General features: G+C 34.7%; 1 protein-coding gene across 12 annotated transcripts in view; it reads right to left on the bottom strand.

Moving 5' to 3' along the window:
- Positions 1 to 12908, bottom strand: part of SGCZ (sarcoglycan zeta) — a 321764-nt gene that overhangs the window by 221198 nt on the left and 87658 nt on the right. The window lies entirely within an intron of this gene.

Below are 12908 nucleotides of genomic sequence, written 5' to 3'. Positions count from 1 at the left end.
AAAAAAAACAGGTTGAAAAAGGAAAGTGAGAAGAGAAAGGTAGCTATAGTTGAGAGAAATCTGAGAAGACTCAGATCTGTGAGTAGTAAAATACCCAGGAATACCCAGGGTGTCTAAAACAGAGTGCACAGCTAACCAGTCTGCTAACAGTCCTCAATTTCAAGTCACAATTCTCTGAAACGAGTGTCACAAATCTGTAAAAGTTTGTTAACCCGTATTCTGAAAAAAATAACTATTATATCATTTATTTTTAAACGATGTTCTGTCTTGACTGAGATTTCTTCAGTGCAGAAACACCTACAGAGGCAGTGACTGAATAGTTTTAATATAATTAAGCCAGAATTCTATCAAGAATTAACAGCACATCACTAAAATCTGTGCAGATTACTAAGTCTGTGTTATCATTTCATGTGCATGTTCACAATCAGTACCTAGATTTACTTTCATTTATATAAAAAGCATTCTATGTTAAGCTTAATATTTGAACCAGTATTTATTTAGGTAAATTATGTATTCTACTCAACAGTTAATCTTTTTTTATTGTATCATCAGAATTTCAATCAGATCCACTAGTTAAGAGTTGTGCTGGCTTGTCCCAGAAGGATAGCAAAGAAATTTGGTTAATCAAGAATGCTACCTAGCAAATGTCATTTACTTCAAATCACCATTCACCAGCTACATGGTAATATAAAAAGATGAATAAGCAAACTAGAACACAATATTAGTTAGAAATGGTCTTTAATATTACTCTTATGAGATACTGGCTTTCAGTGACTTATGAGAGCCACTGATTTCTCTAATGTGATCTGTTATGTGGTGGCTTGGTTTTTTGTCACCAGAGTTTTAATTATGCTATCTTGCTTACTGAGTGCTCCTTCTTTTTTCCCCTAATGGATTGCTTTCATATTGCCATCAGGCATGCAATTCAAGATTTCTGTCATTAAATCTACGTTTTTGAAATGACTACAACTTCTGGCTATGACAGTAACATGTGACCTTGTGATTCTTCGTTGCATACTTTGTCACTAGTGCTGTCCAACAGTGTGGCCATCATTATGATTCAGTAGCACCATTGCTACATTCTATCACCAGATTTTGGTCTTCACCATTTCATCCTAACATTTTCATTTGCATTTAGGAAACTAAACTCTGGGACGAATTATAACAGTTTATGGAGACAGAATTTGCACAGCACCACATGACAAAATTTATTCACTAACACAATGAGCAACTGATAAAGGTTAATTAATTAAACTTTTTAATTTCAAGAAAATTTGAAGGCTAAGCATTGCATGATATTTTTTTTTATTTTTTTTTTCTCTGAAATGTATGACCTTTACTACTAAGCGTACCAAAACTGTTCTTTCATTTTTAATAGATGTAACCTTCACCATAAGAGCTACAGTTGTGTCTCTGATGTAACTGACCTAAAAAGTCTGCTGAGACTGTACTAAAAAGTTTACTTGTAATTTGAGATATCATTACCTTAAAAACAGAATGAAGTATCTATCTTTCTAAGACATGAATTTTCAAAGGGGTCAGGCACTGGAATGGACTGCCCAGGGAGGTGGTGGAGTCACCAACCATGGGAGTGTTCAAGAAACACTTGGATGTGGTGCTGAGGAATATGATTTAGCCTGGAAGTATTGGTAATGGTTCGACTAGATGATCTTCTAGGTCTTTTCCAACCTTGATAATTTTGTGATTCTGTGATTCTGTGAAATCAGGTCTAAAAAAGCCATAAGGTAGGTAAAATAAAATTTCAAATTAAAAGCAATTTCACTTGAAAATGATCATATTATATCATAAACTGTCACCTCCCTGGCTTTTTAGCTAATTTTAACGGTTAGAACTATTGGTATTTTTCAAGATGGTGCTGTGACGAAACTGGCAAATACCTGCACTTGAACATAAGAAAAGAGGACCCAACTCCTTTTTAAAGTGGGATATGCGATGCTCCACACTTCTGTCATGTGTAGGATTAAACAACAAAGAAATAGTGTTTTAGGGTTAATATAAGTTAAATATAGGTTTCTCACAAAGTTAACTTTTCTCCAGATTATTTATTATACTATTTTCTCTACTCTCCTAAATTCAAAAACTTGATCTGCAACGATGCATTAATTCCTTACCACTGGGAAAGTATGCAGCTCACAACAGGCCTGCATATGTCCTGGATCTGGAGGACTTAGAAGAGATGGAAGATGCATCATAGAATCATAGAATCACCAAGGTTGGAAAAGACCTAAAAGATCATCCAGTCCAACCATTCACCTATTACTAATAGCTCCCACTAAACCATATCCCTCAACACAACATCCAGTCTTTCCTTAAACACCCCCAGGGTCGGTGACTCCACCACCTCCCTGGGCAGTCCATTCCAGTGCCTGACCACCCTTTCTGAGAAGTAATACTTTCTAATGTCCAGCCTGAATCTCCCCAGCTGTAGCTTGAAACCATTCCGTCTGGTCCTATCACTAATGACACGAAAGAAGAGGCCAACCCCCAGCTCACCACAACTTCCCTTCAGGAAGTTATAGAGAGCAAGGGAAAAGAGGGAAAAGCAGAAGCCAGACTCGTTACACAAAGCATATGCTCCCATCACTGATTCCATCCTTCAAAAATTAGCCTTGTTCATTTACTTAAGTCTCTGTCCTTCAGGATCTTTTTAGACAATTCCTTCTCAAGCCAAGATGATTCCTGCACATGTAAGGATGTATAAGCAGCCCTACAGAGTTTACCCTGCTGTAATGCATAAGGCTACAGTGTAATATCTCAAAAACACATATTTTGCTTAATGCTGGAAGTCACTATAACTTTCTAGATGCTTACAGTGACATTTATGGACTGTTGCTTGTATTCATCTACAGGTTTGCATTTTCTGACTCTTTATCAGCCGGCTTATCAATGCATCATGAAACGAAACTAAAAATACTTCAAGTCCTATTAATCTCTCCTTTTTCCAGCTTTCATCTAAATTGAATTTCCTCAGCTTCAGTCTTTTGGGAACTGGCTGAGCTATAGATAAGCAGATCCCCACCAAGGAACACCACTGGAATTAAAGGGCTTCTGATTCCTCCACACATTCCCCTGTAGCAGAATAAATTAAAACCATTAATTTCGTATGTGGAGTTCATAGGGCATCTACTGATCCCACCTACTGCTACCACTAAAACAGATGTTTTCCTAATCTAACCTTTGAAAACAATATTATGCTTTAGAACCCATATTGACCTTCTCAACAGAAAAAGTCAGCCAAAACTGATAACTTGCTGAGATGTATTTTACAGGGTATTTTAGCAGTTATCCCTATATGAAGTATATTTGAATGAATTGATCTACCAAGTACATTAGTGGACATGTCAAGAAAGCCTGTCTTTTTCGCAGTTTCAGCAACAGAAATGTATCTAACAGATACATACCATCCAGTCATTTATACTAAACACTAGAAATTGTCTTTATAGCATACGTTCACTACATTATTTTCTTCCTTTACAAACTCAGGAAATATTCTGCACTTGACATTTGGCACAGAGAATAAAAACAAGACTGTTGGAGGACTTGTAAATCCTAATTGTGCACCTTTATAATGCAAATCTTTGCCTGTGTGAATCTGTTGGAATGAATACCATCTATGAACTATAAAGAAATAAATACAAGACCAATAAAATTTCCCAGAATAATGCTTTCATGTGTCAATGTTTTCAAAATACAGTCCTTGTTGTCCAGAATGTTAGTTTAAGACTGATAATGACTGGTACAATTTCACTTAGTAAAAGAAGAAATTAGTACTGTTTCTCCAAATCAGAGGATTGTGTAGTGTGTTCTGCAGTGCTTGCTACATTCTCTGTCCCAGCCTAGAGACATTAAGTATCAGTGAAATTGTTTATATGCATACACACAGCTCATTGCTGAGAAAATACTGAAGTGCTGCTTCTCGTGAGTCAATATATAAGTTAGGGATATCACCTTTCTATTCAGTTGAAATAAATAGATACCAACATTCTTAATGTTTTATTCACTCTGACACTCCTGTTGTCTGTATAGAAGGCTTTTATTTCATAGAATCTAGAATCCTCACTCCACCTTTTTATACACCTTTTTAATACTTATCTATGGGTATATTCACACATTTTAATTATTAACCAATTACTATTTAGGCTGTAGACCAAGAGCTAAGGGTAAGTAAATTATCACTCGCTCCATTACCATTGCTCCCAAGAGGTTTGCAGTAGTTGTCTTGATTGCTATTTCAAAGGTATGATATGATTTACTTTCAGTTATGGACACATCCAGCAAACAATTGGTTACATATTTCCCCTACTGCGGCTTAATAATGATACGGAAGGTATTTCCTGAGACCTTTCCATTCCTGTTTTCTTTCAGTCATACTGATGGTAAGCACTTCAACATGATTGCAATTTTTCTAACATGTTAAGATTTTTCTTAGGAGCCATATCTATAGTGAGATCTTCATGCACTCCATTAACTAGGCTGGACATATATTTAGTTTCAAAAAAGCTGAAATCTTATGTTGTGATGCAGCTGCCTTTTTCCATAAACCTTATTTTAACTTGTACGTGAGTTTTGTAAGCATAAAAATTGTGTGGAAAAGATTACTGTGGAAAAGAACCTAAACTTTTTTAAATGCCTTTTGTCTTCTTTTTCTAAGAATAAAAAAAAAGAAGGGTCTAGAGCTGTCTCTATTCTCCTCTTATTCAGTGAGAAAATCCTCACAGGTTTGGACATGCACTTAGTTCAACATCCAGCAGACACTGCATGTTTCAGGAGACCTTTAGCCTTTAATCAAGGACATGAAGCATTCAAAAGTTCAAAAGTTTGCTAGGGATTTCATGGAACCCAGAAACTATGATATCAGCAACAGGCATTTCAAGACTGGAAAATTTCTGAAGCCACAGAACCTGCATTTCTCTGTGTTCTGATTTAGCTCACAGCTGACTCTGGCTGTCACAGCTGGGCACAAAAATGACAAGGCCATCATTAACTACAGCCTTTTTTCTACACATTTTGCAAAAAGAATAAAAGTTCAGTATGTAGCAAATGTTAAGAGTTGGTAATGTATAGGCTTAGCTGCAGAAGAAATTTCCTATTTCAAGCCAGCTCTAATAAAGAACAGAATTACATAGCCATCAAAGAAATAATATTTAAAAAGAAAAAAAATGAGGAAGAGTGCCATATAGCAGAGGGCTAGTTACTACTGTCAGTAGTACAATATTCAATCCCTTAACAAAGATGAAAACAATGGTAATTTGTAGAATTGAAAGTTAATATATCTCTTGATCATAATTCAGAGCATTCAAGAATTGTAATTGGTAAAATGATCTATACTTTTTTCCCAGGAGTGTTCTTTTTCCTGATTATAATGTTAAAATGTTGACAGCTACGTGTTTTTCCTATCAGAAGCAATAACTGTTGAAAAACACAACAGCAACTATTTTTCATATGATTGCTATTGACAGTGGAAGGACTAACTCCTACTATCTCCCTCTCCTTTTCACCACTTATTCACATATGGCTCATCTGCAAATACCTTCGGAAACTTTGCTTTCAACTGTCAAGTCTATCAATCATCAGGTTAATAGAGCCTTCACTTTAGACCCGCCTTCTAAGAAATCTGCCTAAATTACATTCTTTGTCTTGAACCCAGTAGACCATACCAAACAGTACAAAATTAAGCATGATAAAAAACTGGACACGGGCAAGCTTCTTAATTCTGCCACTGTGAAGCTTGGAGGAATGGAATATTTCTTTCTCCTTAATGAAATTTTCTTCTTACTCGGTCCCAATTTGTTATTTGCTTTTCCAATTTGTCAAACCACACAACCACTTAATTTAGTTCACAGATGTGTGACACTCACTTCCCAGCCAGAATCCCCTTTTTCTTTATCTGCCTTCTCAGCTTTTTCTGTTTTGCTTGTTAGTGTATACATACACCACAGAGAAAATAGATTTGATTTAACAGAAGAAAACTGTTCAGCATCTTACTGCCTAGTATAACATTTTTTTACATACAGCTGAGCAGGTGCTTACTTTACATTTTTTTAAATAAAATGTGTTACACCAATATCTCATTAACACTACAATAAGCATTAACAAGAAAAGAAATACATCTTTCTAAAATGCAAAATAGACTTTTTTTTCCATTATAAAATTTAAGCTACATTAAAGAATCCTCAGACCTCTTCTGATTCTTTCTTCTGAATTCCCTATTCAGTACCGCTACACAAGTCTTACTTCATAAAAGGCTTCTAACTAATTGCTGCAAATAAAGGCCACCTTGTTGCTGTATACTGTAGTCATCTGTTTCCCCTTTTGATACAGTTAAGGATACTTCCTGAATAATAAGTTCTTCCTTTTTCTGAGTACACATTAAAACTACATGTACCAATGCATATCACATTAGTACATAAAAGAGGAACAAATAACCTAATACAGGAAATTAAAATATGATATTGTTGGTGCACAATCAACTGGCATTTCTAATCCACAAGCATGTTTATGCATGACTTTATTAAATTGAGTTGTCTAGACAATGGTGCCATCCCCAACAAGACCTCTGAATTTTGGCTTTATTTTTTTCTCCTAACATCACCAGATTTTTTAAATCATTTAAAAATACATATTTTATTTTAAAATGAATAACTGCCACTCCACAGTTCTTGCATTTCAACAGCAAGTGCCCTTTCCAGCAGAATGCATTTCTGACAAAGAAAACAAAATTGGTGTTATATCCGCATGGCTATAACGAATAAAAATTAATACAAACGTTGCTGTAGTAAATGTGTGGGGAATCATAAGTAAGACTGAAATTCTGCATTAGTTTAGAGAAAAAAATACCTATGCCAGAAAATAAAATGTCCCTCAATGTGTTTTGTGGCACTACTGAATTTATCACACAAATTTGGGATGAATGTTATTTGTAAAAGATGGTATATTAATGATGGCAATAACATTGCAGATTAGAAAAAAAAAAAAGTCTGAATTATTGCTGAACTCAAAAATTACTTTGACTTTCATTCTTCAAATATTAAATTCAGAATTGCTGAGAACCAGTCTTCTTAGATACCTTAAAACAACTTTTCCTGCACATGTGCATTTTCACATCTTTTATTTGATTCACTTTTCCTTATGAAACAGCTTGAAGGTTTTCATAAGAAGTGCTGCACAGCCTCATTGATCTTAGTATTGATAAATGTTCCCTGTGAATCTAAACTTTCCTTGAAAATCTTTTCTTCCATTACTCTAAGCAGTTGCTCTGCAGACAATACACTACTTTAGCAAATAAAACCAACAAATCATCAAGTTGATCATTTCAAACAGTTCTCTCTTATAGGCTGTATACCTGCTCTAGCGGCTCTATCATGGATAGATTTCATTCAGTATCTAAATAGTCATCACCTTAAAGTAATCAGTTGAGACTGCGTTATAAATTACATACAAAATAGGTATCTTAATATATAGGTTCCATCCTGCCTAAAGGTGAACACCTAAACCTGTGGCTGAAGTTACTGTGCTTCTTCATATCAGTCTACTATCCTTTTGTTTGCCTTCTTCATTTCCTTTTTGAATTGCAGCATAATTCTAATCACACTAATTTTTTTCTTAGGAACAAAGTGGCAATGGTTTCTGAATGAAATTACATTAAAGCCCAATTATAAGGAAATAATAAGAATATTCATATTCAGTGTTCCTCCTACACATTAAGTGTGAATGAATATAAAAGATATTTCATTTAAAATATAAAACTAAAATGATTCAATATGTTGTTATTCATTTTTATATTTTAGGACTGATTTAGTATAAAGCCAGGAGTATTTCACTGCCAGAATTTTCATTCATCTGTTACATTTGATAAAGTTTCTCCTTCCTATTTGAATGAAAAAATCCATGAGTAAAAGTACATTCCAAATTAACCCACACAAGTATTAACAGTAGAAGTTAACTTTGAAATCTGATTCATAACTCAGACAGAATTTCAAATACTAGGACCAAAAGGATTCTTTCATCTCTCAAAGTATTGCTGCCAATAGAACTCCCTACTGCTAAACTCTAAACTACTATTTGCTACAGGCAAATTTAGTTTTGGAGGCAAAGAACTGTGTAACATTTTTAGCCATAAAGTGTCATCAGAAAATAATTATTGTAGACCAATGCTTGTCTAAGGGAACAGATCAGTCTTTCTAGAAAAATTCAAAACTCCTTCTAGAATAAAGCTGTGAAATCACAGAGATTCTTTCTCAGGTGTTATTTATTTACTTATTACCTCTCAGTTTGGGTCTGCTGCCAGAGGTCCTTAAAGCACATCAGCTATGATCTGCAAGAACTGCCCTGACTACACTATGTTTTATTTTGAATAAAATGTTCAAAAGCAAATTTATTCACAAAATGTGTGTGATATGCATGTCTTTGTGTCTTATACCTGTGTTGTTTTTTGGGTTTTGATTGATCTTTTTTTGTTTGTTTGGTTGGTTGGTTGGTTGATTTGGTTTACTTTTTTTTTTTCATAGGATGTAAGAATTCACATTATGCTAAATAGAGTTCAGTACCATTATTTTTTGATGGACAATACTGCATTACACTGAAATTCCCCGTGTCTACCTTCCTCTCTCCATCTGATCAAAATAGGTTGCAGGAAACATGAGTCTGAATACATTAATCTTTCAACCCAGACTCCTGGGGATGCTCTGGAGTGTGCTCTAAGTTAGCAGATTAGCATTCTTGGTGTAGGTATGTCAATTAAGTGAATGATCCAGTACTAGACTGTAAAGCATCTTTGGATGACAGAAATCAGGAATCTGTATAAGACCACTGTCACTTCAGTAATGAGTATTGCATATTTATCCTCATTACAAGTCTGGGTTAGATAGGTTTGCCATGTACAGATTGCTACAAAGTAGACAGCTTAGAAAAGAAAGAATTTTCCAGTGGAACTTGCACTCTCAGTCGCTAGAAGAACAAAGTCCTCTGATTTTCTTGGACAAAACTGCCAGGGTTTAGTGGTTGGTCAGCAAGTTGTCTAAGCTGAAATGTGGCTCCATGGGAGCTGAGTAGCTGAGTGCATGGCAGTATCACACTGGTGGGGAAAGGCACATGAGGCTTTGGACAGCTCTTGGGGATGGAGACAGAGCAGACTGACCAAGCCCAGATAGCAGCTCTGGCTTTTCCACCTCAGATTTGCGGACAGTTTGATATGCCAGATGACACACTGTGAGCTCTGTGAATCAGTATTTACAGCTGAAGTATTCATCGGGACATTCCAGGCCAGCTGTAGTAATAGGATTTTTGCTGAGTCGTTAATCATCTCTATCACACAGCCCTGCAGTAGCACTCTGTACCCAACCAAAACTGCATGAATGCCCGAAGGAGAAGAGACACTTATCTCCACAGGTCTACAGACTGTGGAAACAATTCTCATTACAGATAATGGAAACAGACACAGAACATAAAAATGGATGAATAACTTCCAAACACCACAAACATTCCGCCACTTAAGTATTGATACTTTCCTGGTTTTCAGATTATGTGCCAATTCCAGTTTATGAATGCAGACAGGTGATTATGAATAAAGTTCAGGATTTATCACAGCAACTTTCCAGTTCGTATTTTAAAATTTGCACAGACAAAACTCTCTGAGTTATCACCAGTAGTTCCTCATTAAGACTAGGGATCACTAACTTCTTACCAGCAGCTATAGTATTGTGTGAAAATAGTACACTTCCAGAAGACTGCCAGTGTATCCAAGAGCTGAACAGTTGAAAGAATGGAGAAACAAAATCAGAGCTGAAATCTTTTAGCCATTTCATAGGTCAAATTAAAGATACCATAAAACTTGTAGTACTTGGCTATCTCAATATTGCTCTACAAATTGGCAAGTAAACTCTGAAATCCTATTCTGCATGCAGGAAAAATAGGAGCTCAGAGTGGGTGTAAGAAGACAAAGGAAACAGCAGGAAAATGCCAAGTTTGCATAGTAGCATAAACCTAATCTTCAGTAATTCCATATATCTGCCACACTGAGACTGCAAAAAATTCTAATCTGAATGTGAGAAATTTATAGTGTTTTACAATATTCCACTTGTTATTTAGTGTAAAACATTAAAAGGCAACAATATCTAACCTAATAATAACCACGAATATCAGTTATCACAAACTACATACTGAATTACGATAATACCCGAATTAAAAATATGCCTTCTTTCATTATAGACAAGCAAACAGCTTTACCTACAAGGTCTGAATAGGAAAGTTTAGAACAGAGCTCAGAATATATAGAACATACTAATTGACATAACAGTAATATTTAAGCTAGCAAATTCAGTATATGTAATGTGACCCAAAAAGTACATTCTTGAAGTACTCTAAAAGCTTTCAGCATCAAAAATAGGTGTGCAAATTCATAATTTTACAAATTCACAGAATAGTCTTATTCCTTGCAAACATCAAAACATTCTGACATCTCTTTTCTGGGGAATTTAGTTACTGAATCACAACACAACTCACCTCACATGTAGATAAAATTACTGTAATAACCAGCAGTTTTTACATTACTTCATGTCTGTTCAGTTGCCAGTTCTATGCAACAATGTCTTACAAATTTAGAGAGAAGTGATGATGCAATAACAACGTCTTTAGGAATTCAATTTATTCTCGTTGATAACAATATCAACATTCACTCACTATTTTATATTCTTTTGACGCTTCAATACATCTCAAATAGGACAAAAGGTAATTATCAAATTGATGAAAACTTATATGGCTTATGAATTCCTGCTACACCAAAATTAGTGTATTTATATGTTTATAGTTACAGGAGATATGTGGGTCTGTGGATATTTTGCTCAGCAATTAAGAGAACCAGGGATCCATGCATTCCTAACTAATACAAGGTAATGACCTGAAAACTGGATCCTCCATAGGAAAATCTTTCTGTTGTAAAATGCATTACATTATTATGAAGTATAACTAGAGAACTACTCATGTTGCCTAAGCAGGCAGTGATAAAACTTTATGATAATCCTAGATTATTTCTCTCAAGCTAAAGCTAATGGAGGGTTAAAAAGATTAACGTTTTCTAATCTCCCTTCTAAACATTCTAGGTAGCAAGCAACAAGGAAATAAAAGAAGTTAACAGTAACAACTCTTACATTTTGGGAAATTTGTTGTTCAGGTATTATGATCTGGATTATTTAACTCAGTAAGTGCTTGCCTACAAAATGTGTATCAATAAAGACTTGTTTAGAAATCAGTTAGACACGAAGAGATTAGTTGGATTGTGTGTTTATCTTGAGATGGAGAATAATCATTCAGTTGATTACAGAATCAGCAATCATTTTAAAACAAATGAAAGGTGCTAAACACCTAAATTTTTATACTGTTTGAAGTCCTGAGAATTCTGACAAAACCAATGTGTTTAAAAATATATATAATTAGTAAAAGAACTGCTTATTTACAAATGTAAATAGGATAATACTAAACAAGCAAGTGAGAAAGGAGAAAATTATTCAAAAGAGTCACTGAATGCAAAATTCAGTCTCTTAATCACAGAGTTGACAACTAAGATTGTATTTGAAAGTGACATAAGTAAGAGAGTGAATTGGAAAATAAAAAAATGACAGGTAATAAGAGCTGTAACACTTTATTCAAAACTCTCTAACATGCACTCAAAAATGAGTCAAACGATGAATATATATTTTACCTTAAATTACCAAGAGATAAATAATAACAAACAGTAGATAATGTTCTCAAAGAAACTACTGAAGGTGGGGAAAAAAAAAAAGAAAAAAGAAAAAAGAAAAAAAGAAAAAGAAAAAAAAAAGCAGATTGTTACAGGGAAGAGATGATATGCAAAATACAATGCATTAATAGAGAAGCAAACATCTCTGAAGAACCTGCTGTAACTGCCTGTCAGGTATGCGATTTGTGTAGCAACTTGCATCTTTTTACATGGAATAAATACACAAAAAAGAAGAAAATTTAGGTGTATAGGAGGAATAAAACCACTTGTTTAAACATCAGAACAAGAAAAGACTTTTACAGGTAATAAATGACAACAGTCTGAAAAGGTAAAGCATAATCCAGAGATCATGACAAATGCAGAAAGCAAATAGAAGCATTCGACAATGTTTGTTTTATTCTTTAACAAAAAAAAAAAAAAAAAAAAAAAAGAAGATATGGTGAGATATTGATAATTTTGACAGGGAAAAAAGCATTGTTCAACAGAAGTAATTAGTATGAAAGATACCTTGTATATTAAAAGGAGACATCATTTCATACCCATAAAGTGAGATTAGAAAAAAAAAGTTGAGATGAAACATCGAGAATTTTAAAACTTGTAGTCAAAATCTGAATTAAATTCCTGTCAAGTATCATTTATTATTCAAGCCTGAGTTCTAGACTGACTGTTGATATTCTCTGATTATCAACATACATATCAGTGACTGCCTCATAAGAGAAACAGGATCCCTTTGTGAAAGAGTTTTGGGGGCAATACAAGGAGTTGCTCAGAGTTGCTCATTGGAAGGACAAGGGAAAGGAGCATGGAGAGTAGGGTACATGTCAAGAAATGAAAAAGCACAAATAAAATGTTTCTTCCAGGGTATCATGACAGGATTAAAGACAGCACTCCAAGACACTATTCAGTGCTTGCTCTGGCAGCTGAAATTCTCCCAAAATTGCAGTGCACACTTGCATACTGGGTGCATATCCCCAGCACATATTAGAATCTACAATACATTTCTGGACTGCACTCCAAAATTAGAATACATCAAGCATGCTCGAGCAAAGATAGGTTTTTAGGTATGTAGGTTATTCTGAGAAGGCTTTGCTCTACATCTATTGTTTGCAACGATGCAGCTTATATTATCATTCTAGAAGGATATCATAAAGGA

This window comes from Coturnix japonica, chromosome 4, assembly GCF_054131305.1.
Source record: "Coturnix japonica strain WE chromosome 4, WE-NBRP24, whole genome shotgun sequence".
NCBI lineage: Eukaryota > Metazoa > Chordata > Aves > Galliformes > Phasianidae > Coturnix > Coturnix japonica.
The sequence above is the reverse complement of the archived record's forward strand: the minus strand, read 5'-3'. Positions and strand labels throughout refer to the sequence as shown.